Source organism: Dama dama, chromosome 13, assembly GCF_033118175.1.
Source record: "Dama dama isolate Ldn47 chromosome 13, ASM3311817v1, whole genome shotgun sequence".
Lineage (NCBI taxonomy): Eukaryota > Metazoa > Chordata > Mammalia > Artiodactyla > Cervidae > Dama > Dama dama.
This window is the reverse complement of record NC_083693.1, coordinates 40,879,581-40,906,181: the sequence shown is the minus strand read 5'-3', so window position 1 is coordinate 40,906,181 and position 26,601 is coordinate 40,879,581. Positions and strand designations below refer to the sequence as shown.

The 26,601-nt window shown below is 47.6% G+C and overlaps 1 long non-coding RNA gene across 1 annotated transcript; it reads right to left on the bottom strand.

Annotated features, from left to right (window-relative positions):
• Positions 1–15,784: 15,784 nt before the first annotated feature.
• On the bottom strand, positions 15,785–26,013 carry LOC133067909 (uncharacterized). The gene is made up of 3 exons (XR_009695432.1): positions 25,705–26,013; positions 22,418–22,468; positions 15,785–16,334 (listed from the first exon to the last, which is right to left on the bottom strand). It is a non-coding gene; the product is annotated as an uncharacterized LOC133067909 (long non-coding RNA).
• Positions 26,014–26,601: the final 588 nt, after the last annotated feature.

Sequence of the window (26,601 nt, the reverse complement as noted above, 5' to 3'; positions counted from 1 at the left end):
ATACAGTTAGGTTTGTTGGTATGTATTTCATTTTAGGAATTTTCCCCATCTTTTATTGCTGTTTTTGCTGTTATTATTATTATTTGAGTACATAAAGCTTTAACATGGTTCCAAAAGTCAATTCTAGTCCAAAAAGTTATGCTGAGAGAAATACTTATAGCCCTCCCACCCCATTCCCACCCAACCTCTGAGGGTAGTTGATCTCATTAGTTTACCCCTCCTATATTTCTTTTTGAAAAATCAGTCATATAAAATTTCTTACTTCTCTTTCTTTCTGTCATGAAAATTTACATGCTATAGGTATATTTTTGACTTTGAGTCTTTCATTTAACATCACTTCTGGGGATCACTCTGTATCAGTTTATGGAGATTGTCCTCAGTTTTAAAAAGTTTGCTTGCTTACTGAAGAGTAACATACACACTGAAAATGGTGTTAGAAGTTTGGGACTTCTTTTTTAAAATTATTTAATTTATTTTAATTGGAGGATAATTACTTTACAATACTGTGACGGTTTTTGCCATATATAAACATGAATCAGCCATGGGTGCACATGTGTGCCCCCACCCTGAACCCCCCTCCATCTTCCTCCCCAGAAGTTAGGGACTTCTGGGGTACTGGTTACCAGGATGGCGGTGGGGGTTCACTTGATTAAGTTTTGCCCAGTTTGAATGCTGTATATAAGTGGGCTCACATAATGTTTACTCTTTGGTATCTGTTTCTTTTGCTTAGCATTATGTTTGTGACATTTATCTACCTGTTTCTATGCAGGTGTCATTTGTTTATTCGTATTGCCGTTTAGAATTGCACTGTATAAATATGTTAGAATATGTTTATCCATTATATTGTTAATGGGCATTTGGGAATTTCCAGGTTGCTTTTTGCTTTATGGCTAGGACTGCTGTGAACATTCTAGTGCCTAGAATGTGTCTGGAACACAGTGGCAGAGTTGCTGAGTTATCAGGTATGCACATGTTCAGCTTCAGCAGATGCTGTTAAACACTTTTGTAAAGTGCCACTGTACCAGTTTATGTTCCTACCAGCCATGTGTAAGAGTTCCAGTTGTTCAGTTCTGCTCCCAGTTCTACTAACATGTGGGTTTTCTTCCTCACACCAAGCAATTCTGTGACACCAGCTGGGCCATCCATAATTCAACTCAGTTCTGACACTATCTCTTGGAGATAACATCAGATCCCCGGGGGTTAGGGGCTAAGTCCTACAAGACTGCTCCCACCACCCAGTCTCAAGTTCAGTGCTTCTGACCTGCTGACTACAGACTGGAGGAGGTTCCAATGCCCCCTCCTTGGTTTGATTAATTTTCTAGAGCAGCTTACAGAGCTCGAAAAACATTTGTGCTGTCCAGTTCCTAAGTCACGGCAGACTCTTTGCAACCCCATGGACTGTAGCCCACTAGGCTCCTCTGTCCATGGGATTCTCCAGGCAAGAATACTGGAGTGGGTTGCCATACCCTCCTCCAGGAGATCTTCCTGACCCAGGGATTGAACCCGAGTCTCCTGTGTCTCCTGCATTGCAGGCAGGTCCTTTACCTACTGAGCCACTAGGGAAGCCCCCAAAACATTTACTAACTAGATTATTGGTTTATAATGAAAAGGTTTAACTCAGGAACAGCCAGATGGAAGAGATAGGAAGGGTAAGGTGATGTGGGGGAGGGCGCAGAACCAGCATGTTCTGTGAGTGCTGCTCTCCCCATGCCTCTACACGCCCTCCATACAGAAGCTCCCAAAATTCAGTCCTTTTGGGGTTTTATAGAGATTTCATGACATAGGCCCAGTTGGTTAAATCTCTAGCCATTGGCGATTGAACCTAATCTGTAGCCCTGGAGGTCGGGGATAGGAGAGGGCAATGGGATGGAGAATGGGACTGAAATGTCCAACTCTCTAATTCCATGTGGTTGCTTCCTCTGGTGACCAACCCCCATCCTTCTGTGATCCCAGGCACTTTCCTAAAGTCACTTCAATAACATAACAAAAAACACCTGTTCTCCTCTCATCCTAGGAAATTCTAAGGATTGGAGAACTCTGTGCCAAGAACAGGACAAAGATTAAATATATATTACTTATTATAAATCACAATATCACACTCGCCAACATCAAACAAAGAGCACGTCTCCCCTTTATCACCACCAAACTGGCCTTCTGTGAAAAGCAGCCTGGTATAATGAAGGGGCTCTGGCCTTGAAATCCGAAGACCTGGCTCTGCCAACCCTAATTGGCTGAGTTGTGTGATCTTGACTTATCTAAGCCTTAGTTTTCTTCTCTGTACAATGGGAATAATGGCCGTTGTCCTGCTTTTGCGACAGACTCCAACTGGCCTCAGAAGTGGTGGAGTCTCCAGGCCACGTTCGCCCAAGCCTGGCTCCCTACTCCCCAGGCACCAGCTGTACGTGAGACAGAGATACACTCACCCACATGCCAGTCCCATGCCTGCTCCTGTCCTGGGTCATTTTCTTCCTTCAGTGGGATCTTGTGGATTCCTCCACCAGAAAGCTTCCCTGATCACCTCCATCTTTCTTCTTTATAACGGAGAGCCTAGACCAGAAAGAGCAAGGCATGAACCCCTTTGCCTTCGGCTGGCTCCACTGCCTGGGATCGAAGGCTGGTTTCCAGACACAGGGCTGGGGGCCTGGGGACGGCCTGCAGCATCTCTGGGGCGCTTTGCAAACAACTGCTTTTTGGTGCAGTGCTAGAGGAGGTCATCCGAGCGTGGCAGCAGATGAGAAATAGACAAGTTATCTTTGCATACTTAAAGTGGCCACAGAGAGACGCAAGCAATTGCCACGTGCCTTTGTGTCAGTGAAGAAAACAGAACATCCCCCACGCAGGTCCTCTGAATCCCCTCAGAGAGCCCACGGGAGTGTGTTCCCACCCTTCTACTCCTCAGCTCACCTGTACGTTCCAATCTGGGCCAGGCTTAAGTTTAGAATCTCTGCCCCTCATCCTCTGTAAGGAGGGATTGAGCATGGCACCCCACCTAAGTGGGGTTCTGAAGTGTGTCCTTGCCGCAGATGCAGAGGGCCTTGTGGGGAAGCTGAAATACAGACACAAACAACGGAAAAGTACGTTCCAGCAGAGGCCCAGATGGCCTTTAACTAGAAAAGTGAAAGAAAGTGAAAGTGAAGTCGTTCAGTCATGTCTGACTCTTTGCGACCCCATGGACTGTAGCCTACCAGGCTCCTCAGTCCATGGAATTTTCCAGGCAAGAGTACTGGAGTGGGTTGCCATGCTCCAGGGGATCTTCCCGACCCAGGGATTGAACCCGGGTCTCCTGCATTGCAGGCAGACGCTGTACTGTCTAAGCCACCAGGGAAATCCCAAAACTAGAAGGTGGATGGCTAATGGGGATCAGCTAAGAGGGAGGAAAGGTGTTTCAGGCCCAGGTTACAGCTTTAGTGCAGACATAGAGCTGGGGACCTGGGCATGTTCATGGGATGAATGATGAAGGCAGATGGTGGATATATCACCAAGGGCTTTGAAAACCTGGCTGATGAGGTGAGATCTTATCCCATGGGTAACAGCCAGGGAGATCTGCAAGGAGATCAAACCAGTCTCTCCTAAAGGAAATCAATCCTGAATATGCATTGTAAGGACTGATGCCGAAGTTGAAGGTCCAGTCCTTTGACCACCTGATGAGATGAGCCAGCTTATTAGAAAAGACCCTGATACTCGGAAAAATTGAAGGCAAAAGGAAAATGAGGCAGCAGAGAACGAAATCGTAGGATGGCATCACTGACTCAGTGGACATGAATTTGAATCAACTGGCAGATAGTGGAGGACAGAGAAGCCTGGTGTGCTGCAGTCCATGTAGTCACAGAGAGTCAGACATGACTGAACAATAGCAAAAAAAGGCCAGGGAGCTACTGGTGATTTTAAGGGGGTGGGGATGGGGTGACATAATCAGAGGTGATCACACATGCTCACCTGTAGAAGGCCCTGAGCCAGCAGAGTCTCCCCAACTTGCTTCGACCATTTGAACTCCCTTCCTTAGGAAGACAAAGACTTTTCTGGCACCAAGAGGCCCTGCTAAAGGAAAAACTCTTGATATCAGTGCAAACTTTGATGTGATTAGCTACTCAGCCTGTGATCCTTAGAAAGCTATGATTCCAGAGGCCAGGTCCAGACTATGTGTTTGTGAGACTTGTTGTTGTTCAGTCACTCATCTGTTGTTTAGTCACTCAATGACTGACTCATTGTTCAGTTATTTCCAACTCTTTGTGACCTCATGGACTGCAGCATGCCAGACTTCCCTGTCCTGTACCATCTCCCTGAGTTTGTGAGGGTGGGAGAAGGACATATTTGTTAACCATCAGCCAGTGCCAGTCAGCATGCTCAGTGTTCTATGTTCAATATCTCACTGTTTGTAACAGCTCTATTAGAAAGGGATTAGTCCTATTTCACAGATGAAGAAACTGAGGTCTGGGGCAGGCTAAATTATCCATGCAGTGAGTCTGTCCACACAGCCTGACCCTGTGATGATGCCCCAGGCAAGGTGTGTGTGACTCCCTCCTCCAGAAGTCTGGTGTGGAGGGGAGTCTGGGCCTAGTGCCTACTCGGTCCCTGTGGTACAGTCCCAGGCCCTCCAAATGCCCTTCCCCAAAGAGCTGCCCTGGTGATCTCCCCAGCCGAGTGCACCTGCTCAAAGGTGCAGGGTTGCAGCCTTTTCACAGCACAACACAAGACGTCAACAGGAAGAGGGAAATTGTGTTCAAGTTAGACACAATCTTCTTGATGTCGCTGGGGTCCTCTCCCTAAGGGAGCATGTTCTGCAGTGTTTTATGCTTTTAAAAAATGCTGCCACATAATTCTTCCAACTGCTGAGTTTATGAAACAATATTCTCAGCACTCTCTTCAAATAGCAGACACTGGGTGTCATTTCACTCAAAGGGTTGGATTCTCTGGCAACTCATTTAATAAGCTCTTAAATATCTGCTATGGTTGATGTAAGGCAAAAACCATCACAATATTGTCAAGTAATTATCCTCCAATTATAATAAATAAATTAAAAAAAAAAGAAAGCCTATATAGTAGGGGAAAAATGAATCTGCTATGGGCCTAGCACCGTGCTAGGATGTGAAACTCCATCTGCGTGTGTCATGGCTGGAAGGGAAGACGGACACTCAACAGGGTTAGAACCCTAGCAACAGAGGCCCGGGGTGAGCCGTGATTAGCACCTCAGTGATGGGCTGGGTAAGGTGGGAGGAAGGATACAGGGCCCTCGTGGGGGATTCAGACAGGTAGGTGGCCTGGACCAGGTCTTCAAGGAACATGGTTTTCTAGGATGGAGGTAAAGAGTGACGATGGGGAAGGGAATTGAGGTCTAAAGACTGGCTTGAGTGGAGAGCAGAGGAGAAAGGACTAGGAGGGGTGGGAAAGTGAGATGGCCCTTCCGACGGGCTTTGGGAGACAGCCTCAGTCCCATAGCAGCACCCCTGCCAATGCCCTGCCTTAGTTCCATTTACTCAGAGCCTTACTCACAACCTTTACAGACTCCTGTGGTTTCCCACACAACCAAGCTGTTTCACACCTCTGAGCCTTCGCTCACACTGTCCCCTCTTCCTAGGATGCCCGCATCCTGTTCCTCTTCTTCCTCTAAAGACACTGTTTGATGCTCAACCTGGTCTTCACCTCCTCACAAAACCTCAAACTGAGATCCGTGCCTTCTTGGGCCCCATCCCTCCCTGGTCACAGCGTTGTTTGTTTTCTTATCTGTCTCCCTCCCTGGATGGTGAGTGACTTTGGGGAAGGAGTTGGGTGTTGGCCCCACAATGAGTCATGAGTGGAGGGATGGTAAGTGAAAGAGCTGGGAAAGTTCACAGCATCGATGATGCAGCTGTGTCCATACTCAAGCTTCTGTTTGTTCTGCCACCATCTGAAAGTCATCTGTTTTTTATCAAAAGAGAAAATGAAATCAGAGAACCATCAATTTCTCTAATCTGTTGTCCTAAGCAGTGTTTAGACTCTGCCGTGATGTCTAGGGAGTCCTAAGTGACCATGGCACTTTAGGCTTTCCCCGTCTATGTGTGAAACCACCTCTTCTCTGAAGCCCCATCCTGGATGGTCCGGCCACAGATCTCTAAGCCATGGCTGGTCACCTCGTGGAACCCAAGGGCCTTGGAGCTTCCTCTTATCTTCACATCTTTAAATGAGACCCAGCCTTCCCCAAACCCCATCCCAGCTCTCTCTCTTCTAGCTCTCCACTTTCAGGTTCTTCCACAACCTTGACTCCACAGACCAGCTACATGTTCCTTCTGAAGCCTCCACCTCATTTGCCAAAATGGTAGCCCCAGGTTCATGCAAATATGTTCTGTTTTGCCTACAGTATCTTTCTTTTCTTTTTTTTTTTTTTTTTGGCCACACTGCATGGCATGTGGAACTTCCCTGACAAGGTATCGAAACCCCACCCCCTGCAGTGTAAGAGAGGCATCTTAACCACTGGACCACCAGGGAAGTCCTTGCTGTGGTATTTTTTAAAAGTTTAAATTAGTTGCTAAACATTTGAAAATCAACAGATTTGCATAAGTGAATTCACTTTATAATAATTTTTCAAGTTGTACACTTAGAATTCATGCGCTTTTCTGTATGTATACTTCAATTAAAAATGTCCTTTTAATCTGCAGATTTCATATTCAAAATCCTGATTCCCACCTTTTCTTGAACACTTGGTAGGTCTGCACTGCTGGATCTTTATTCTACATGAGCTCTGGCTGGCAGCTTCCTCCTTCACCAAAAACACTACTTCCCCCATTTTCCCCTGGTCTCCATCACTTTATTCCACTCACAGCCACTTTCCTCATTTGTGTACCTGTCCCTAGGATTGGCATTTGAGCCAGTTCTCTTTGTATGCTCCAAACTTTTATTTCTCACTGCCTCCTGGATGTTCTATGGGTACCTCAAACTCAGCACATCATGATTGAACTCACATCCTTTTCCCCTGTGCCCTAAACCTCTCCCAGTCCTAAACGATGAATCATAGCCCACCCAGTCACCTGAGGCAACGCCCTGGGCATCTCCAGGACTCCTGCGTCTCTCTCATCCTACTAACAATTCATCAACAACTCTCATGATTCTGGAACCTGCCTGGGCCAAGCCTCTGTCATCCTTAGCTGGGACCATAGGAGCTAATGTGGATGGATCTTCCTGCCTCCCCTCCTGCCTGTCAAGTCTGCTGAGCCCTTTGCAGCCAGAAAGGTCTTTAAAATACAACATGACCATGTCACTTCCTGCTTAGACCTTTTCTGATGGCTTCTTACTCTTGGGGAAAAAATCTAAACTCCTTATAAGGAAAAAAAATCCAAACCCTACAAGGGCCTAGAACCAGGGTCTGTCTCTTTCCAGCCTTTTCCCACGCTCTCCCCTATTTCCTCTCCATACCATACATTCTTGCCATATTTCAGCTCATTACCCTCCATATTTTTTTAGTTTTTTTAAGTAAGAGACATGATCTTTATATAGTAAACTGTATACATCTTATGTTACAGCCTGACTGATTTTTTTTCTCCAATTTTTTTCATTGTGATAAAATACATAAAAATTACTATATTAAGCATTTTAAGCATATAGTTCTGGTATTAAATACATTTGTAATGCTGTATAACCATCACTACCACCCATCTCCATAACTCTTTCATCAAGTATAACTGAAACTCTACGCACAACAAACAATAACTCTCCATTTCCCTGTCCTCCTAGCCCCTGGCAACCACCATCTACTTTCCATCACTATGCTTTTGACTACTCTAGGAACTTCATAAAAGTGGAATCATACGGTACTTGTCCTTTTTTTTCCACTTAGCATGTCCTCAAGTTTCATCAGCGTTAGAGCACACTGTAGAATTTCCTTCCTTTTTAAGGTGGAATAAAACTGCCCCACAAGTGTAACCGTGATTTGCTTATCCATTCATCAGTCAATGGACACTTGGGTTGCTTCTATGGTTTCAGCTTCATTGATTTTTACATATGTAAACAGCCATGTAATCACTACTCAGACTGAGGCCCAGAACATTTTAGTACCCCAGGAGTCTCTTCATGTTCTTTTGAGGCAAACCTACCATATTATTCAAACAACTTTACCATAGATTAGCTTTGCCTGTTTTTGACTTTCATATACATGAAAGCATACAGTATGTATCCTTTTCTGTCTGAAATGTTTGCTCAATGTTATGTCTGTGAAACTCATCCATGTTGTTGTGTGTATTAGTAGTTAATTCTCATTGCCATGCAGTATTCCACTGAATAAATATGCCGCTATTTATGCATTCCACTGTTAATGGGCATTTGGGTACTGTTCTAGAATGAATTGAGTCCTGCCAAAATTCATGAATTGAATCCCTAACTACCAACGTGACTTTATTTGGAAATTGGACCTTTAAGGAGGTTATTAGGGTTAAAAGAGATCACCAGGGTGGGGCCCTAATCCAACAGGACTGGTGTCCTTATAAGAAGAGGGAGAAGAAGTGGAAAGGAAAGGCCAGGTGAAAACAAGAAGGTGGCAGTTTGTAAGCTGAAGAGAGAGGTCTCCTCAGAAACCAACCCCACTGGTACCTTGATCCTGGACTTCCAGCCTCCAGGTCTGTGAGAAAATACATTTCTGTTGTGAAAGTCACCCAGTCCATGGTATTCTGTTATGGCACCCTGATTAGACTTATACAAGTAATTTCTAATTAGGATCCATTACAAACAAAGCTACTTAAATATTGTTCTACATATAGAACATAGAGAACAATATTTGGTAGACATAAACACTTCCAGTACGTCTCCTACATACGAACCTTCAAGTTGCAAACTTTCAAAGATGTCAGTGTGTGTTTGCATGTCCAAGCATGTAAGTTAGTTCACGTGTCTGGTGTCCGCTATTGTGTGCATGCCTCCTCTGAAAGTGTAGGGCTTTTGTGTACTTTACTGTGAGTACTGTATAGAGTGGGCTTCCCTGGTGGCCCAGTAGTAAAGAATCCACCTGTCAGTGCAGAAGACAAGAGTTTGATCCCTGGTCTGGGAAGATCCCCTAGAGAAGGAAATGGCAACTCACTCCAGTATTCTAGCCTGGAAAATCCTATGTACAGAGGAGCCTGGTGGGCTACAGTCCATGGGGTCGCAAGAGTCAGATGCACCTCGGCGTCTAAACAACAACAACTGGATAGAGTTCAGTAGTACTCTAGCATCTCCCACCTCCTCTTGCCCCTCTATCCAGGAACTCTTCTTGCCTGTACACTTGATTCCAGACCCTGCATGCCAGCTGCTGTATCGTCCTACAGTACTTTTCAAGGTACTGTAGTGTAAGATTAAAAATGTCTTCTTTATTTTTGTGTTTGTTTGCTTTTTATATATTATTTGTGTGAAAAGAATTACAACCCCATTACAGTATAGTGGCATATAGCTGATTTTGTTAGTTGAGTACCTAGGCTAACTTTGCTGCACTTATGAACAGATTAGACTTAACGAACATGTTCTTGGAAAGGACCTTGTTTGTATGTAGCGGATTTACTGTAATTCGGCTGAGTATGTTTTCACAAGTGGGTCACAGAGTAGATACATTGGTAAAAAGAAAGAGAGGAAGAAAGAAAGGAGGGAGGGAGGGAGGAAAGGAGAGAGGGGAAAAAAGAAAGGGAGGGAGGGAACGAGGGTGGAGGGAAAGAAGGAAGGAAGGAAAGGAGGAAAGAAAAAGAAAGAGAGCTTATTTTTCTCACAAAACCACATTACAACCAGGGAAATCAGGATACTATAATACTACCAACTAATCTACAGATTCAGTTTCAACAATTATCCCAGTACTGTCCTTTATATCAAAAAGGTGCAGTCCATGATCACATATGGCATTTTGTTATCGAGTATCTTTTGCCTCTTTCAGTCTGAGACAGTCCCTCAATCTTTACTTTCATGACTTTGACACTTGCGAAGATTACAGTCTGGTTATTTTGTAGAATGTCTCTCAATGTGAGTTTATCTGATATTATTCACCTTTGGCAGGAATGTCACAGAAGTGATGCTGTGTTCTTCCCTCTGTATCCTGAGGAGTGGCTCCTGGTCAATTTGTCCCATTACTGGGGACATTAACTTTTAACACTTGGTTAAGATGGCATCTGCCAGGCTTCTCTACTGCTAAATTAACTAATAAGAACAACAAGTAAATATTTTGTGGAGAGAGAGTTTGAGATTATGTAAATATTCTGTTCCTCATGATAATTTTACCTGATAAATTTAATATCCATGGATGAGACTTGCCCACATCAAATGTTTCTACAATGGCTGCAAAATCTGGTTTTTCTAATTCCATTATTCCCTCTACATTTATTAGCTGGCATTCTGCTCTAAGGAGGAGGATTCTCTTCTCCCCATTTGTTTACTGATTTATTTCTTTACAAGAATACAGTCTGATGGACTGTATCAGTATTTATTTTGATGCTCAAATTGTCCCAGCTCTGGGAATTTGGAGTGCTTCAAATTGATTTCTGTGTCCTTTAAAATTATTTAAAATTTTTTTTAAATTGTGGTGAAATACACATAAAATAAAATGCATCCTCTTAGATATTTTAGTGTAAAATTCCTTGGTATTAAGGGCATTTGCATTGTTGTTCCACTATCATCACCACTCATCTCCAGAACTCTTTTTATTTTAAATTGCTGTTCCTTTTTTAAAAATGTATTTGTTTTTGGCTGCACTGGGTCTTTGTTGGGGTGCACGGGCTCTATGCTGCCTTGCACGAGCTTTCTCTAGTTGTGGTGCGCAGGCTTCTCGTTGCCGTGGCTTCTCTTATTGTGAAGCACAGGCTCTAGGGCTCATGGGCTCAGTAGCTGCAGCTTGCAGGCTCTAGAGCATGGGCTTAGTAGTTGTGGTTCATGGGCTTAGTTGACCTGCAGCATTTGGAATCTTAGTTCCTGGACCAGGGATTGAACCAGTGTTCCCTGCATTGGCAGGCAGATTCTTAGCCCCTGGACCACCAGGGAAGTCCAAACTCCATCTTATAAAATTGAAACTCTGTCCTCATTAATCAGTAACTCCCTTTTTCCCACTCTCTGAGCCCCTGGAAACCACCATTCTCCTATTTCTTTGATTCTGACTACTCTAGGCACCTCTTATAAATGAAATAATATAGTATTTGTCCTTTTATGACTGACTTATTTCACTTAACACCATGTCTTTAAGGTCCATCCATGCTATCGCATGTGTCAGAGTTTCCTTCCTTTTTAAGGCTGAATAATACCCCACCATATATATGACCACATTTTGTTTATCCATCCACTCATCAATGGGACATTTGAGTTGCTTTCACCTTTTGGCTATTGTGAATAATGTTGCTATGAATGTAAGTGTACAAATATTTCTTTGAGTCCTCTTCTTTCAATGCTTTTGAGTATATACCAGAAGTGAGATTTCTGGATCATATGGTAACTCTATTTTCAATTTTTTGAGGAATCACCATGCTGTGTTCCATAACAGCTACACGGACAGTCCAAAAGTGTTCCAATTTCTTTACATTCTTGCCACTACTTGCTATTTTTGTTTTTTCATAGTAGTCATCCTAATCCCAGTGGGACAGAATCTCATTGTAGTTTTGATTTGCATTTCCCTAATGATTGGTGACACTGAGCACCTTTTCAGGTACCTGTTAGACGTTTGTGTATCTTCTTTGGAGCAAGTCTACTCAGGTTGTTTGCCTATATTTTAATTAGATTGTTTTGTTGTTGTTGAGTGTAGGAGTTCTTTATATATTCTGGATATTATCTCATTTCCTTTTGACATGTCCCCATCATCCTTTGAGTACTTTCCAACTGAAACTGTAAGATGTTTCAGCTGTTTAATTACTTCCCCTGCCTCACCCTTGGGAGCAGCCATTTCTCCAAGGAGCCCTGGTTTCTTTTAGTGGAGAATGGCATTTAGAAATATATCTGGGTTCCAGGTTTGCTCATTGCTCTTGGTTGGGGGTGGGGGGTGGAGCTGCTGTATCCAGGCCCTGTCAGTGACCAGAGCTAGAGAATATTTGTATGTGTGTACTTACATTTATATTTATTTCTGTATCCATATATTGAAAACTATAAGTCATATCAATAACTCTATTTCTAATCCACCACCGGAGTCATTCTAGCTTCTTCCCTTTTCATATTTGCAACTTCCTTCTCCAACAGCAAGAGATCTTCCTCCCACCATCCTCAGTATGTTAACCTATTGCTCAGTCCCTCTGAGTATAGCCAATCTCCTGACGCCAGTGACTGCCACTTCACTTGGCCAACTCAAGGTTGCTTCACCCCAACCCCCCTGCTGCCTTCAACAAGTATCAGGAAAGAGGTAGGGGCCCTAATGGCCTGTTGAGTGAATTATTCAATTATTCAGGAAGGAAGTAAGCAAGTGAGTAAGGACTGTGCTGGGTTTTAACGAGCGGGTGGACAGCTTCTGTGCATTTCTGACCTATGTAATTAGCTGAAAACTCGGGGACTTGCCTTTAATGACCCCCAGGGCTGTGAATTTACCTGTGTGTCACTGTTCCTGGGAGGCTCCTGGGCTGACCCCTGGGGCAGAGATGCCCACCAGACCATGATGACCCAGTGTGCTCTGGCTCTGCACTTGTAAGGCTGGAAGGATGCTGGCAGCTGCTGGAGGTGGCAATGCTGCCCTGGGCCCACCTAACACTTGAACCCTACCCAGAGTCCCTGGACCTGGTAGGGTCAAGCATGTTGCTGGGGCCTTGGGCCTCCCCCAGCCAGCTAGGGGAACCAAGTGGGCCAGTCCTGGGAGATCAGGTTAGAAACTGGAAGAGATTCATAATTGATACAGAAGCTCTTAGCTGAGCACAACTTCTTCATTATATTCACCGCCCCCCACCCCCACACATTTAAGCGTCACTTTATAGGTGCAAATTGTTTAAAGGTTTCTCTTTCATCGCAGCCACCAGAATGTAAAAGGTTTTGCCTGCCATTGTATCCAGGCTTCCACTAACACAGCCACCTGGTGAGAGGATGCGTGCTAAGTGGCTTCAGTCACGTCCAGCTCTTTGCGATCCTATGGACTTTAGCCAGCAAGGCTGCTCTGTCTATGGGATTCTCCAGGCAAGAATACCAGAGCAGGTTGTCATCCCCTCCTTCAGGGGATCTTCCTGATCCAGGGATTGAACCTGCATCTCCTATATTGGCAGGTGGGATCTTTACCACTAGCGCCACCTGGGAAGCCTGAGAAAGAGGATGCATCTCTGTCCAAAAGAAGCTCTGCTCAGGCCCACCACTAGGCTTCAGTTATTCTTGGTAGCCAGGCCAACTCATGCCCAGGCTGGCTCTCAGTCCAGGGAGGCCGTAGGCATGGGAGCTCCCTGAGACCTACCACGTGCAATGCCTTCAGGGTGCAAGGGGAGAACCCTCACCCTCAGGGAACTCACCACAGTCCATTGGATGTCACAGAGCCCCACCCAGTCAGGGAGCAGAAGCCCTGCCCTGTTCACCCAGAGATGTCCTGCCAGGGACTAGGGGAGGGAGCAACACCCTAAGAGTGCTGAAAGCAGAGAAGGTGAGGATGACGGAAAATCTGGCAAGAGTCCCCAGAAAGGCAGCTCAGGCTTTCCAACAGATGACTGAGGCACATTTAAGCAGGCCTGAACCTTATACAATTTGGGGGCCCTGAAAGAAAAATAAAACAAAATTATGACTCAGAATTGATACAGAATCTTGGAAGATGTCCTGAATCTTGAGCCTCCTTGGCTGACTTGGAAACCTCCCCTGGCTACCAGCGCATCCTTACCTAGAGATTCCTGACTGTCCAGGACCCTCCGGGCCTCACCTCCTCAGTAAGACTTTCAGAGCTGCCTAAGGACCTTCCTCTCTATTCAGAGCATGTGGTTCTGTTCATTTTTCTCTCACCCCTTCTACAGTCCTTAAGGGCAGGTATTATGTCTTCCCTGGGCTTCCCAGGTGGCTCAGTGTTAAAGAATCCACCTGCCATCCCTGGATCAGGAAGATCTCCTGGAGCAGGTCATGGCAACCCACTCCAGTATTCTTGCCTGGGGAATTCTACAAACAGAAGAACCTGGTGGGTTATCGTCTATGGGGTTGTGAAGAGTCAGACGCGACTGAGCATGCATGCATTTGGCACTATGTCTTCCCTACATTGTCTCTAGTAGAAAGCAAGTGCTCAATAAGCATTAATAGAACAAATAGAAGAAAGGCAAGAAGTAACAAGATTTTGTTAAGGGGAGAAATATTTTTATTTATTTATTTTAAAAGTATTTAATTTATTTATTTACCATTTTTGGCTGCCCTGGGTCTTCACTGCTATGTGCTTGCAGGCGTTCTCTAGTTGCAGCGAGTGGGGGCTACTCTTTGTTGTGGTGTGGGGGCTTCTCACTGTGGGGGCTTCTCTTGTTGTGGAGCACAGGCTTTTGGGTGGTTGTGGTATATGGGCTTAGTTGCTGCTAGGCGCATGGGATCTTAGTTTCCTGACCAGGGATCTGGACCATGTCTCCTGCATTGGAAGTCAGATTTTTAACCACTGGATCACCAGAGAGGTCCTAAGGCAAAAGATATTTTAAAGTTTAGTTATGTGTCAGGCAACTTGCATATGTTATTCTGTTCAGATAATCCCAACAACCCATTCTCCCTATCTTACAGATAAGGAAACCGAGATTTGGGGAGGGAAACTGCTTGTCTGACTTGCCCAGATAGTAAATGAAGAGGCCTAGATTCCAAATCTCATGTTCTGTCCCCTTGTGGGTGATACAAGGGAATGAAGTTTCAGGCAAGAAGGAGAAGCTGGCAGAACCACAGTCTACCAGAAAGGAGACTGACTCGGGGCCAGAGAGGGGAGCATGGGAACCAGGTGGGAAGCCAGGCGGATGGGAGCAGGTATGGAACACACACTCAAGAAAGAAGCAAGAAGTCAATCGGAATCCAGCCAGGGAACGCTCCTAGAAAAATATGACCCCCTATGGCTCTGGAGTGACTGAGGTCAATTCAGTTCTAAGGTGGTGTGATCATGTGATCCTGTCTGATCCTGGAGTGGCTTCCTGTCAGAAGAGGCGGAGAGGAGGGAGGCCTATGGAACTGGGAAGTGAGTGCACAGCACTTTACAGTCTACAAAGAACATCAGTGTGTGTGGTTGTCTCCAAGAGCACCAGGTAAGGAAGTAGAAACAACTGTATCCCTTGCATGGCGTGGTGCGCAGGGCCTGGTGGGTGGGAGGTGCACAGTTTGTCTTTGGTAAGTTAACTCAGGGTCCATAGAGACTAGGAAGCAGCTCCTCCCTGCTCAAACTCATGTCAATTGAATTGGTGATGCCATCCAACCATCTCATCCTCTGTCACCCCCTTCTCCTCCTTCCCTCAATCTGTCCCAGTATCAGGGTCTTTTCCAATGAGTCAGCGCTTCACATCAGGTGGCCAGAGTATTGGAGCTTCAGCTTCAGCATCAGTCCTTCCAATGAATATACAGGGTTGATTTCCTTTAGGACTGACTGGTTTGATCTCCTTACTGTCCAAGGGACTCTCAAGAATCTTCTCCAGACCTATGCAGGGTCAGATGAAGACCTTTATTTATGGGACCTGAGCCTAGAGAAAAGAATAAAATGCGCCCCCCCTTACATATTGTAAATTAAAATAAAGCTAATCCTAAATCACAAAATGAGAGTAAGAAGTCCTGCCATGGTCTGAGTTCTTCCACTATGACTCTACAACGATTTTTCAAAAATGGATCATCTCTCCAAAACTTCTCGTCTGGGGCATGCCCTGCTTTGCTGGTGCCAAGGCACACGCGGGGCCTGGCCCATCCAGCCCGAGCTTGGCCACTCCACCTCTTACTGACTCCAGTGTGGATCCTGGAGACAGGACCTTGGAGATGCAGACTGATGTTCAGCTGAGGGGTCCAGGAGCCTGGATTTAGACATGACATCATCACTCAGCATTCCTGTACATTCCAATCGATCAACCGCTGAATCTCTGTGACCTTTGGATTCCTTATCTGAATAATATACTCTAATAGCTACATTGTGGGGCTGGACATGAGGGAAAATGAAATGAGGAATGCAAGGGCCTAGCACGGGATCTTGGGCACCGTGTATGCTCAGGGAGTACCCTTAGGTTTCTGCAGTTCTAGTCGGAATGCTGGTGACTCAGACGGTAAAGAATCTGCCTGTAATGCCGGAGGCCGGGGTTAGATCTCTGAGTCGGGAAGATCCCCTAGAGAAGAGAATGGCTACCCACTCCATTGTTCTTGCCTGGAGAATCCCATGGACAGAGGAGCGTGGTGGTCCACAGTCCTTGGAGTTGCAGAGTTGGACATGACTGAACAACTAACACACGCAGTCAGAAGCAGACCTTGGCTGTGATGGAGCAGAACCTGGAAAACAACTGCGTTAGAGCGGGTGGGATGGCACGGCCTGGCCTGTGAGCCAGGGTCTTTCCCACACCTGACCTCACCAGACTGCTCAGCCTTAATTCTTGGCCTAAGACGGGCTTCAGTCCCTGGGCCTGCCCCTCTCTCCTCCAGGCCACAAGGAAGGGATTAGTCAGGAAGTGTACACAATGGGCTTATTGTTATTACAGTAATAGCTTTGGAACTGGAGAATTCCAGGGGTGGGGTGAGAGTGCTGAGGGTTACTCAAGATGTTAGGGTAGGTTTTTTCCGAGGGAAACACACTGGGAGGTGAGCTTTGAGTGGGCTGTCCAAAGGGAAGCCCTCCCTAACCTTCCTCTCCCCAGTTCTCCTGACTTAAACCCCCTACACCCGCGTGACCCCCCCCCCACATCTCCCCCAACCTTCCCTCCATATTTCCCCTGCCTTCGCCCACCCCTGGGCCTTCACACCCTCTCTCTGTTGGAGGATTGCCCAACAGAAAATACACTCTGCCTATAACCACCCCGAACAGGAAGTGCCTGGAAATTTGTGTCCCCCAAGGACTGGCCATGCAGAATTATCAACGCCCCAGCTCTCTTTGCCCCTGATTGGGACAACTCTGAGGTTGTCCCAGGGGATTCGGCCAAAGTCACACTCTGTGCAACTTCCCCTAAATTAATACTTTTGTTCGGCTTCTTTCTCTTTGCTTCCCTGTCCCACTTCCCCATTCCTCTGCTCTGCATTTCTCCTCAAGAACTTCCTGCTAAATCACTTTCATAAAGATCCTTCACTCAGTAAGCCTCAGGGGAACACAGGCCCAGTGCAGAAGGAATCTGGGAGAGGTCTGTCATATGACTGGCTTCTGGAAGTTGTGTGTGATGTGTGTGTTCAGCCACCTCTGTCCTTGCAAAGGACACTGGCCTTTCCTCACTGGCCTGTCCTCTCTGTAACCCTGCAGTGGATGGAGGTGCTGACTGAACCTTCTACTGGCAGAGAGTAGGCACTTAACATACACTCTTTGGGGTCAAGGTTGGGATTTTCGGTCACTTCCTTCTTCAGCAGAGCAGGTCTGTGAGAGCCTGGGAGCCCCCGTTTGTGGCATGGAGAGGAGCACGCCCATTCCACAGGTGTGAGGCCAGCCTTAGGGAGGCGGGCCGGGCCCGGGGAACTCCATCTTTCGGAGGTCCTTCTCAAATCCTTGGCTCCCTTCCCAGAACTCCCACTTTGCGGGGGAAGAGAGGAATAAATTGTGTTCTAGGTGCCCAGCAACCAAAGGCAAAGTGGCTGAGTGGTGGTCATGAATAGAACAAGCAGGGAATCAAGAGCACAGGCACACGCCTGGAGCCTGAGCCGAGCGCAGAGATAATCAACATAATTGCGACAGAGAAGGATACTCCCTACTCTGACACAAACCACGCACAGGCCTATGGGAGGGGAGCCTGCTGGCAGTGAGGGCACAGGCAGGGCAGAGTGGTTAGAGGCTGCCCAACAAAGCCACCCTCTGAAAAAAAGCGAGACCCTCCTTGATGTTCTTGAAACTTCTCCAGCACCCCACCAGAGAGGGTTGGCCAGGATGGCCTGGGAGGTGGGTAAGCAGGTTTACTAAATAACATACAAGACACTCAGTTAAATCTGAATCTCAGAAAAACAAGATAGTTGTAGTATAAGTTTGTCCTCAACATTGCATAGGATGTACTTACACTAAAAAGTTATTCGTTGTTTACCTGAGATTTAAATTTAACTGGGTGTCCTGTATTCATCAAGCAATATTTTTTCCCCTGAAACCTAGCAACCTTAGTGGGGAACAACATGGTTGAAGAAACAGGCTGTTTCTCCCAGCAGTCGGCCGACTCTGGGGGACAGGGGCGCTGGCTTTCAATTTCAGAAGGGCTGTCCCAGGAGGGAGGCAGAATCAGAAGATGGAAACAACTGCAGTCTGAAATAGCATCTGGATGGCCTGTTCTAGAAGAGACTAAGTGGCCGAGAGAAGACACAGTGCTGATTACAGATCTGGTACCTGCTCCCATGAAACCTCGAGCAAGTTCGGCCTCTGTGCCTTGGTCTCCCTGTAAGAAATAAAAACTTAAAGTGGTCCATATTCAAGGACAGCTAGCCTACAGTGACAGCCTGCTGACATAATAGCCATTAGGGTACTTGCGTGGGAAAGTCCAGACAAAAGGAGAGTGGAACGTCTCGGATTTTGGCACGGACTCCTTCTATTGGTAAATTCAAAACATAAGAATGGGAAGAAGTGTTCGGGGAGAATAATAAATCCAGGAGACATTTGGGAAGATTGTTAACCCTTTGTACTCGGTCAATGAGGAGCTGGGGGAGGGACTTGCGTGCCGAGAGGATGAAGAACCCATTGGAACGACTCTGGGTGTGCCTGCCCACCAGACACCCCATCTGCAACACTGTCCTTGAAGCCTCACTTCCCGCTGCACCTCATGCCTCTAAGTCCATTCTCCAGGTTTGGGCCGGTGAGTTTTATTTCCCACATCCCCATCTGTGCTCTCCGTGGATGTGCCTTCTATCCCAATGAGCCTGGCAGACCACATCAGCCTCTTTTCTGTCCTTAATCCTTTTTTCTCCAGTGTGACTGCTCTGAGTTGGATGCAGAAGCCACTACGTCTCTCTGGTTGGCCCGCTTGTGGACGTGGGAGTCAGGATGGTGAAGGGGAGCCTTGAGACTATGCCCACAGGACTCACCAGGCTTCCCAGAAACAGCCCTGCCAGGCTCTTGCTCCTGTAGCCCAGCATCTGGTGACTGGGTAGCCGTGGGACCCTGCCTGGAGGAGAGATGCTTCTGAATGGTCACTGGTTTCAGGATTCAGCCCCAGTGGAGGCTGAGGCCCTTCACCTTGGTCCTGGAAACCTCTGCCAGCTTAGCCTTGTTGAAGAGGGCAAAGCCTCAGAATAGATGCCCAATTCAGGCCTTGCTGGCCAGAACGTGCAGCCATCTGGAGCTCAGGCCCAGGGCTAGAAGGATGCTTGAGGGCCATTCACACCTACTCCTCCCCACTCTGCACATGGGGAACCAAGGTTCTGAAAGTGAAAGGCATTTGTCCAAGGCCAGTGCAGGACTCTAGGCCAGGCAGGGCTCACAGCCCCTGCTCAGTGCTCAGCAAGCTGCCACACATGACCCAAGGCTTGGCATCAATCCACATATACTGTGCTACGAACATGTACACCCCCAATAACCCGAGACATGTCCCAGTCTCTGTGGCTTCATGGTCCCCATGTACACATGAGGCAAAGGAGGCTCCCAGAATTGCAGATATGTGCCTGAAGCTGGTGAGTGGCAGGGCAGTGTTCAGCCCCAGGCCCCCACCTGCAAGGGGCTTCCCAGGTGGCGCTAGTGGTAAAGAACCCGCCTGCTAATGCAGGAGACATAAGAGATGCAGGTTCAATCCCTGGGTCGGGAAGATCCCCTGGAGTAGGTCATGGCAACCCACTCCAGATTCTTGCCTGGAGAATCCCCATGGACAGAGGAGCCTGGTGACCTATGGTCCACAGAGTCACAGAGAGTCAGACATGACTGAAGCAACTTAGTACGCACTAACCCACCTGCAGATTGGCTGCTCCCTCTGTCCTCTCCTCTGCCTGTTCACCGAGCTCTCTTCTGCCGGTTTTCCCCAGGGCCTCCCTGGTTTCTCCTTAGAGACCCTTCTTTCACCCTTGTTCCTCTAAGGTTCTCCCCAGCTGCACCTCACTGCAGACCCACCTTCCACCCCAGCACTCATGGCATTTGCACAGCTCTCTAGAGTTTACAAAGCCCACCCCAGGATATTATGTCACGATGGTGGCCCCAGCTGAGACTCCAGACCCAGGGAGCACCTGTGCCTCTCAGGCAATTACCCCGGAGAGGCCAGAAGGAGCCCCCATGTGCACAGGGGTCCCTGTAAAATGTCCGGCTGTTCCCCAGCAAGTGGAAACAGGCCCTGAGCCAGCTAGGCTGCGGCGGGGAGGATCCCAGGAATGCAGGCTTCCCAGGCTGCAGCTCAGCGCCATTCTCTGCTTGCGAGCATCATCCCCACTTCTCAGCACCTGCACGGAGAACTGAAGAACGCCCTGCTCATCACCAACCTGGGAGCTGCAGACTGGGAGTACGGCTGCTGGTCCTCACTCCTCCCGGCCCCACATCCCCATGAGGCCAGGCATGCAGCCCCTTGGCTGCTCCTTGTCCCCACAGGGCCCCCACCTCCACACACATCTACCTGTGCCAGCTCCAAGGGGCCCCGGCCAAGGACTCCTGACTGGCACGGCAGGGATGAGGTCCTCTTTAGGGTCTTTCCTTGTCAAGCTTTCTCTAGTTCTCCAGGGACCCCTGGGCCCAGAGTAGAGGGGCTTTTCACCAAGTCCTGGCTCACAGACTACCCTGGACTTTGAGTCAAAAGACCTAAAGTGAAGTACCAGCTCTGCTGCTTTTGAGCTGTATTTTGGCAGGGCTGCCAGGTACAGCTGCGCAGGTTGTGTACTACCTGGTGATTCACAGTGGGGTTCAGAGGCAGCAGGGAGCTTGTTAGAAACACAGAATCTGGGGCCGCCCCTCAGAGTAATGGGATCAAGATCTGTTTTCACAAGATCCCCGGGTGATTCAAACATTGGAGTCTGAGAATCACTGATGGAGAATGCTCCTGGAAAGGCCCGCGCACACAGGCTGTGGAGTGAGTGACAGCCCTGGAGTCCTGCGACATGCTGGCTGGGCTTGGGCAAACCTCCTCTGGGTCTCATTTCCTGGTCTGCCAAATGGAGCCTAAAAATGCCTTTCTCTCAGAGTTGTTGCGTAACTCAATAGAATGAGGACAGAGCCTTAAGGGGGCTGGTCCCCAAGGCAGGGGCTTTGGTGGGCAGCCCCGCCTCTCCTGGGAGGTGAGCTTGGGAATGCTCACCACAATGAGGGCTTTTAGGCAAAATGGGATTTTTAGGTTGAGGAGTTAGAAAGGGTTTTTGGGACTCCTCTGCTCAAGCAGATACCCAGTGATCGCTCAGCAATTTTACAGATGATTAAACTGAGGAAAGAGAGGTGAAACAGCAAAACCTGATGGTCAGTGGCTGAGCTGAGATTGGAGCCCGGGGCCTTTTTCATTTTGCTGCTGCATAAGCCCAGGCAGTCTCCTAAAGCTGTTCTTGCAATTTATCCATCTCTGCCTGTCCTCAGCACCTCATGGAGATAAACTGGAGGGAGCTGGATACAATTTGCATATTTTAAATAGAGAATACCTAAGCAAATAAAATGGATAGCTCTGTATCACACTTAGACAGGGGACTGTCAGGATAGGTGAGACCAGGCAAGGAGGGTTTCAGCACCTATGTTCTAGCCACTTGTAATGTTGCCGGGCAGTGCGCTGGGCCCTGTGGCACATGATGAACAAGACACCTCACCAGTCCTCACCTTTCACCCAATCTGGAAAAGACACACGACACAAGCAACAGGAAAGCCAACAGTCAGTGTGAGGCTTTGGGCGTTACCAACTTTCTGTGTTACTAGAGGGGTTTGAGAAGGATAGACATTATTGGGTGGAGCAGACATGGAAGATTCTAGAAGATGCTGGATTGGAAAGGCCTGAAGGCAGAGGATTTAGATGGAAAGGAACAGAAAGCAGTAAGTGCAAAGGTGCACATTTGTAAGGTGTATTTAAAGGACGGGGGATGGCTTGACTCATCTCAGTCTGTTCCGGCTGCTACAGCAAAATATCAGAGACTGGGTGGCTTATAGAAGTTTATTCTCAAGACTGGGAAGCCCAAGATTAAGGAAAGGATGGCTTCAGTGGCTGTTGAGGGCCTACTTCCTGTTCACAGATGGTGTCTTCTTGCTGTGTCCTCACACAGTGAAGAGGCAAGAGAACTCTTGGCTCTCTGGGATCCCTTTAATAAGGACACTGACCCCATCCTTGAGGGCTCCTCCCTCACACCTAATCACCTCCCAATGGCCTTTCTTTCAAATACCATCACATTGGGGGTTGGGATTTCACCATATAGCAAGCATTCAGACCATAGCAAGAGGTCAGGAAACTTGTTCTGCAGAAGGGTATTTCTGAACTAGGGGCAGGATAAAAGATGGGGCTGAAAAGTCTGGGTGGGGGATGGTACTCACATGATGCTGGGCACGGAATACCAGGTTAAAGAATCTGGTGTTTTTCCAAACCTGTGTCAGAGATAGGAAAGCATAATATTCAGACCTCCTGAAACTGGATCCCTCTTCCAAGACACCTTCTTCCCAGATAAGTGACTCCCAAGATCCCAGGAAGAGGACCCATAATTATGCCTTTCACTGAAAGCGGTGGGACCCGTTGAGGGAGGAAAGGTTTGGGGGATAAAACTGAGGGTCTGAGATACCTAAGAATCCTCTAAGTGGTTCAATTAAATCACTGAGGTTATTGAATATTTGACTCTGGAGCTCAGAGCTGAATATGGAGATAGTATTTTGCATTCTGGGAACAGGCAAGCCCATTTGGGAAAGGAATGTTGGGAGAGAAGAGAACACAGCTTAGGACAGAGCGCTGAGGTGGTTCTATTTCAGAGGTCGGCTGGGGACCAGGAAAACCTGGAGAGGCAGGAAGAAAACAGCAGACTGGGATGCCCAGAAGCCAGGAGGAGAGGGTGACTGAAGAGGGGAGTGGCATCTGTGTCCAATGCTACTGAAAGCTTGGGAGGACAAGACAAGAAAGTGTTTGGGGACCTGGTGACGTGGGGGTCTCTGATGACCTCACAAGAGCCAATCAGGGAGGAGGTGGGCGTAGGAGTCAGAGAGAACGGAGGTGACGCAAACCATTCTTTGGGAACGTTCTCACCTTTGCAAAACAACCGAAATTAAGCATTAGTCATAGGGAAGGATGAGGGATGGAACTAAATGCACACACTTTCCGTGAGTGCCCACTCTGTCCTAGGCACGGTGCCAGGCACAGGGATTCAAAGGTAGGGAGAGACAGGCCCAAATAACCACACTCCAATGCGATCAGCACCCAAATAAAGTGCCCACGGCAAGCGGTATCAGCAAGGGGAATGTTGGAGCCGCCGCTTCTGTGTCTGGGGATCAGAAAAAGCATCGCAGAGTGGGCTCCAGCTGACCTGATCCTTACAGATGGGGAAGACGGAGGAACAAAAGGTTTGCCAAGCTGCGGGAAAAATTTCAAAGGGACAGAGTTCAGAAAGAACAGGGAGAGTTTGGGGACCAACACGTGGCCAGATCTGGCCTGATGGGGCTGGTGACGGTGGATCACAGGGAGTGACAGGGAACGCCTCAGAAAAGTAAGCTGGCCATGACAGAATAGGCCTCCACACCTTGCTAAAGAGACTGAAGTCTGTTAAAAGGAGAAATGGGAGGAAAAATACATTGGTTCATCTGCTGTGTGCCAGGCATGGAGCTACTACCTTATATGTTTTCAACATGGATTTTGCAACATAAGACAGACCAAATCCTGGTTTGCAAGGTATGACAGCTGTGTGACCTTGCATCCTTTAACCCAGCAAGTCTCAGTTTCACATGTAACAGGTCAAGGATAATGCTTATCATATGGAATTATTGCAAGGCTTAAATGAGATAATAAAATAAAAGCCACTACCAAAATGATAATTTATAATAGAGTGATATTGGCAAGATCAGACTTGCATTTTAGAAAGGTTGTTCTTATAGTGGTAGGCAGGACAGAAGGGGGCCTGCTGGGGAGGGGACAGATGGGCAGCAGGAGGGACTAAGGCCAGTGAAGAGCTATTGTAGAATTATTAATAATTAATCAAGAAGAAAAACAAAACAATGAGCTATTGAGGGAGCTCAGAAGAGAGCCAAACGCTGAGTACCTTACAGAAACTTGGCCTGGGGACGGTGAGAAGGACCACTTCATAGGAGGTTCCATGGCTGAATGAGGGGGGTTCCTGTGAATGAAGGGGTGTAGGAGGACAGCGAGGGAGCAAGGTAAAGAATGAGGAAGAGGGATGGAGAATGACAGGCTTTTTAGCTTGAGTGGGCAGTAGAGTTCTTAACTGAGTTGGCAGATGCAGGAGAAAATGTGGGTTTGGGGAGACTATTTAATTTTGGACAAATTGAGTTTGAAGATGCTACAGAATACCAGATGGAGAAGGCCTGAGGGAGCTGGAAATAGAGATCAGGAACTCCAGCAAGGAGGGGCCTGGAGATTCAGATCTGAGCTGCTGACATGCAGCGGGGAAAGCCTGGCTCCTGGAGAGAGAGGACCAAGGTCCAGATGGCATCTAAGCAGTGGCGATTCTGGAAGGTCCCTAAGAATCCAGTTTTTAGATCAGGTGGGAATAATTTAAGACATAGCTCATACAGAACGTTGGTTTGTTAGAAACTACAGGTGCATCAGTTATTTTGATCTAGACCCAGAGACTCAGAGCTAGAAGGGACCACCTCATCTTTTGTTTATTCACACCTTTTAGGGCCAGGCAATGTGAATGAATAAAAGGAGAGAGAAGAAAACTGCTGCCTGAGAGTAGAGTGCCCATTTGGAGAGGTAGAAGGAAGAATGGAATCAGAAGGTCAGAGTAGCACAGTGAAGACCCAGTCCTATCCGCAGGCTTCACGGTGAACCACCTTGGGTTTTAGTGGAGAGATGGTCTGGAGATGTTGCAAGGTGATATAGAAGTGGCCTGGTGTGGAATAACAGAATAGGGGTCTTTGTGGTACCCTCCCCCCAAATGTTTATCCACTTTGGAATTGTGGTATGTCGACAGCTGATTAAAGTCCCCATTTTACAGATGAGAAAACTGAGTCTCCAAGCGATTCAAGAGACCAATGTTAAAGGGTGGCTGCAGTGGGTGTGAACCCAGGTTTCCTGGCTCCATCCAGGTCATGTATGGCCACCTGAGCTGAGGGAAGGTGGGAAACAGGACCAGAGGTGCCTGGGGACTGAGACCCACAGGTGGGGATGGGAAGAGAGGCACACCACTTCAAGTTGCTAGTTTTGCAGAGTGTAAAATTACTGCCCAAGTCCCAGAGAATAAACAGAGTTAACACCCCATTAAATACAATGGACTTTCAACGTGAGCTTGAGACGTGCCCAGATTGAAACTAGCTGAGCAGGAGCTGGCCCGTGAGTAAAATGTATCACAGGCATTGCCTTAACATTTCCAAAAAAGAAAAACCCAGTGCGGGGAGAAGAAAGCGCCAGCAGCAGCTCTGCAGGCTTGGGGCTGAGGATCCGGTAATGAAGTCTTTCTGGAAGGTAAGAAAGGGCTGTGTGCTTGCTGCATGCTATTTTTAAACCTGCTGGAGCAGCACGTGTATCCTGCCCCGCGCACTTTCTCCAGCAGAGGAGGGGCCCCAGGGAATGCAGCCAGGAATTTCGATGCTATTTATTGTATTTCCTTTTATCAGTCAAATGATTTTCCTATTTCCCACATAGATAAAGATCTTCCGCTTACCGCTCCAGCTTGTTGACCTTGTCAGGACTGCTGTGCAGTCTGGAAATTGGTTCCAGAGAGAGAAGGGCATTGTTGTGAGGGGTTTGTTTGGTGGTTGGGTTTTTCTTTTCCCAACAGGGAGGAGATCCGTTTACCAAAAAAAAAAAAAAAAAAAATTAAAAACCTGCCAAAAAACAATACGTGATTGTTTTGTGCCTTTTTGCAAAACTTCAAAGTTGTCCAAGCAGTGCCATTTGCCAGCCTCCCTCTGACCCCCACCTGAGTATCTCCACCCTTTCACCATCACACACACACACACACACACACACACACACACACACACACACACACTGCAGCAGTATCTCCACCCTACTTTCACCATCACACACACACACACACACACACACACACACACACACTGCAGCAGTATCTCCACCCTACTTTCACCATCACACACACACACACACACACACACACACACACACACACACACACACACACACACACTGCAGCAACAAGCCTGACCCTGGGCCGCTGCTGAGCCGCTGTCTTGGCAAGCGGAGGAGCAGAGGGGGCGGCAGCTCGCTCTTAGCTTGTAAGCTGAGCCAGTCTCTCTGAGGTGCCAGCCCCTAGGAGATGCCAGCATGCCTGAGTGGGAGCAGTAACAACTTCCCCTCGGCTGGCAGTCTTGGAGCCAGCAAGGCCTCCAGAAGCCGCATTCCCAGGCGAGGGAGTGGCCCAGGGCTGCTCTGCAGCGGGAAGGTCTCCTCCTGGGCCGGCCGCCCTCTTGATCTGGCCTGGCCCGGGCCTGGTGGCCAGGTTCGGGGACAGGAGCCGGCCCCGCTGTTCTTCACCTTCTCAGGGATGGGACCAGCGGATGCTGCTGGAGCCTGGGGTTTTATTATTATAAATGGGTTT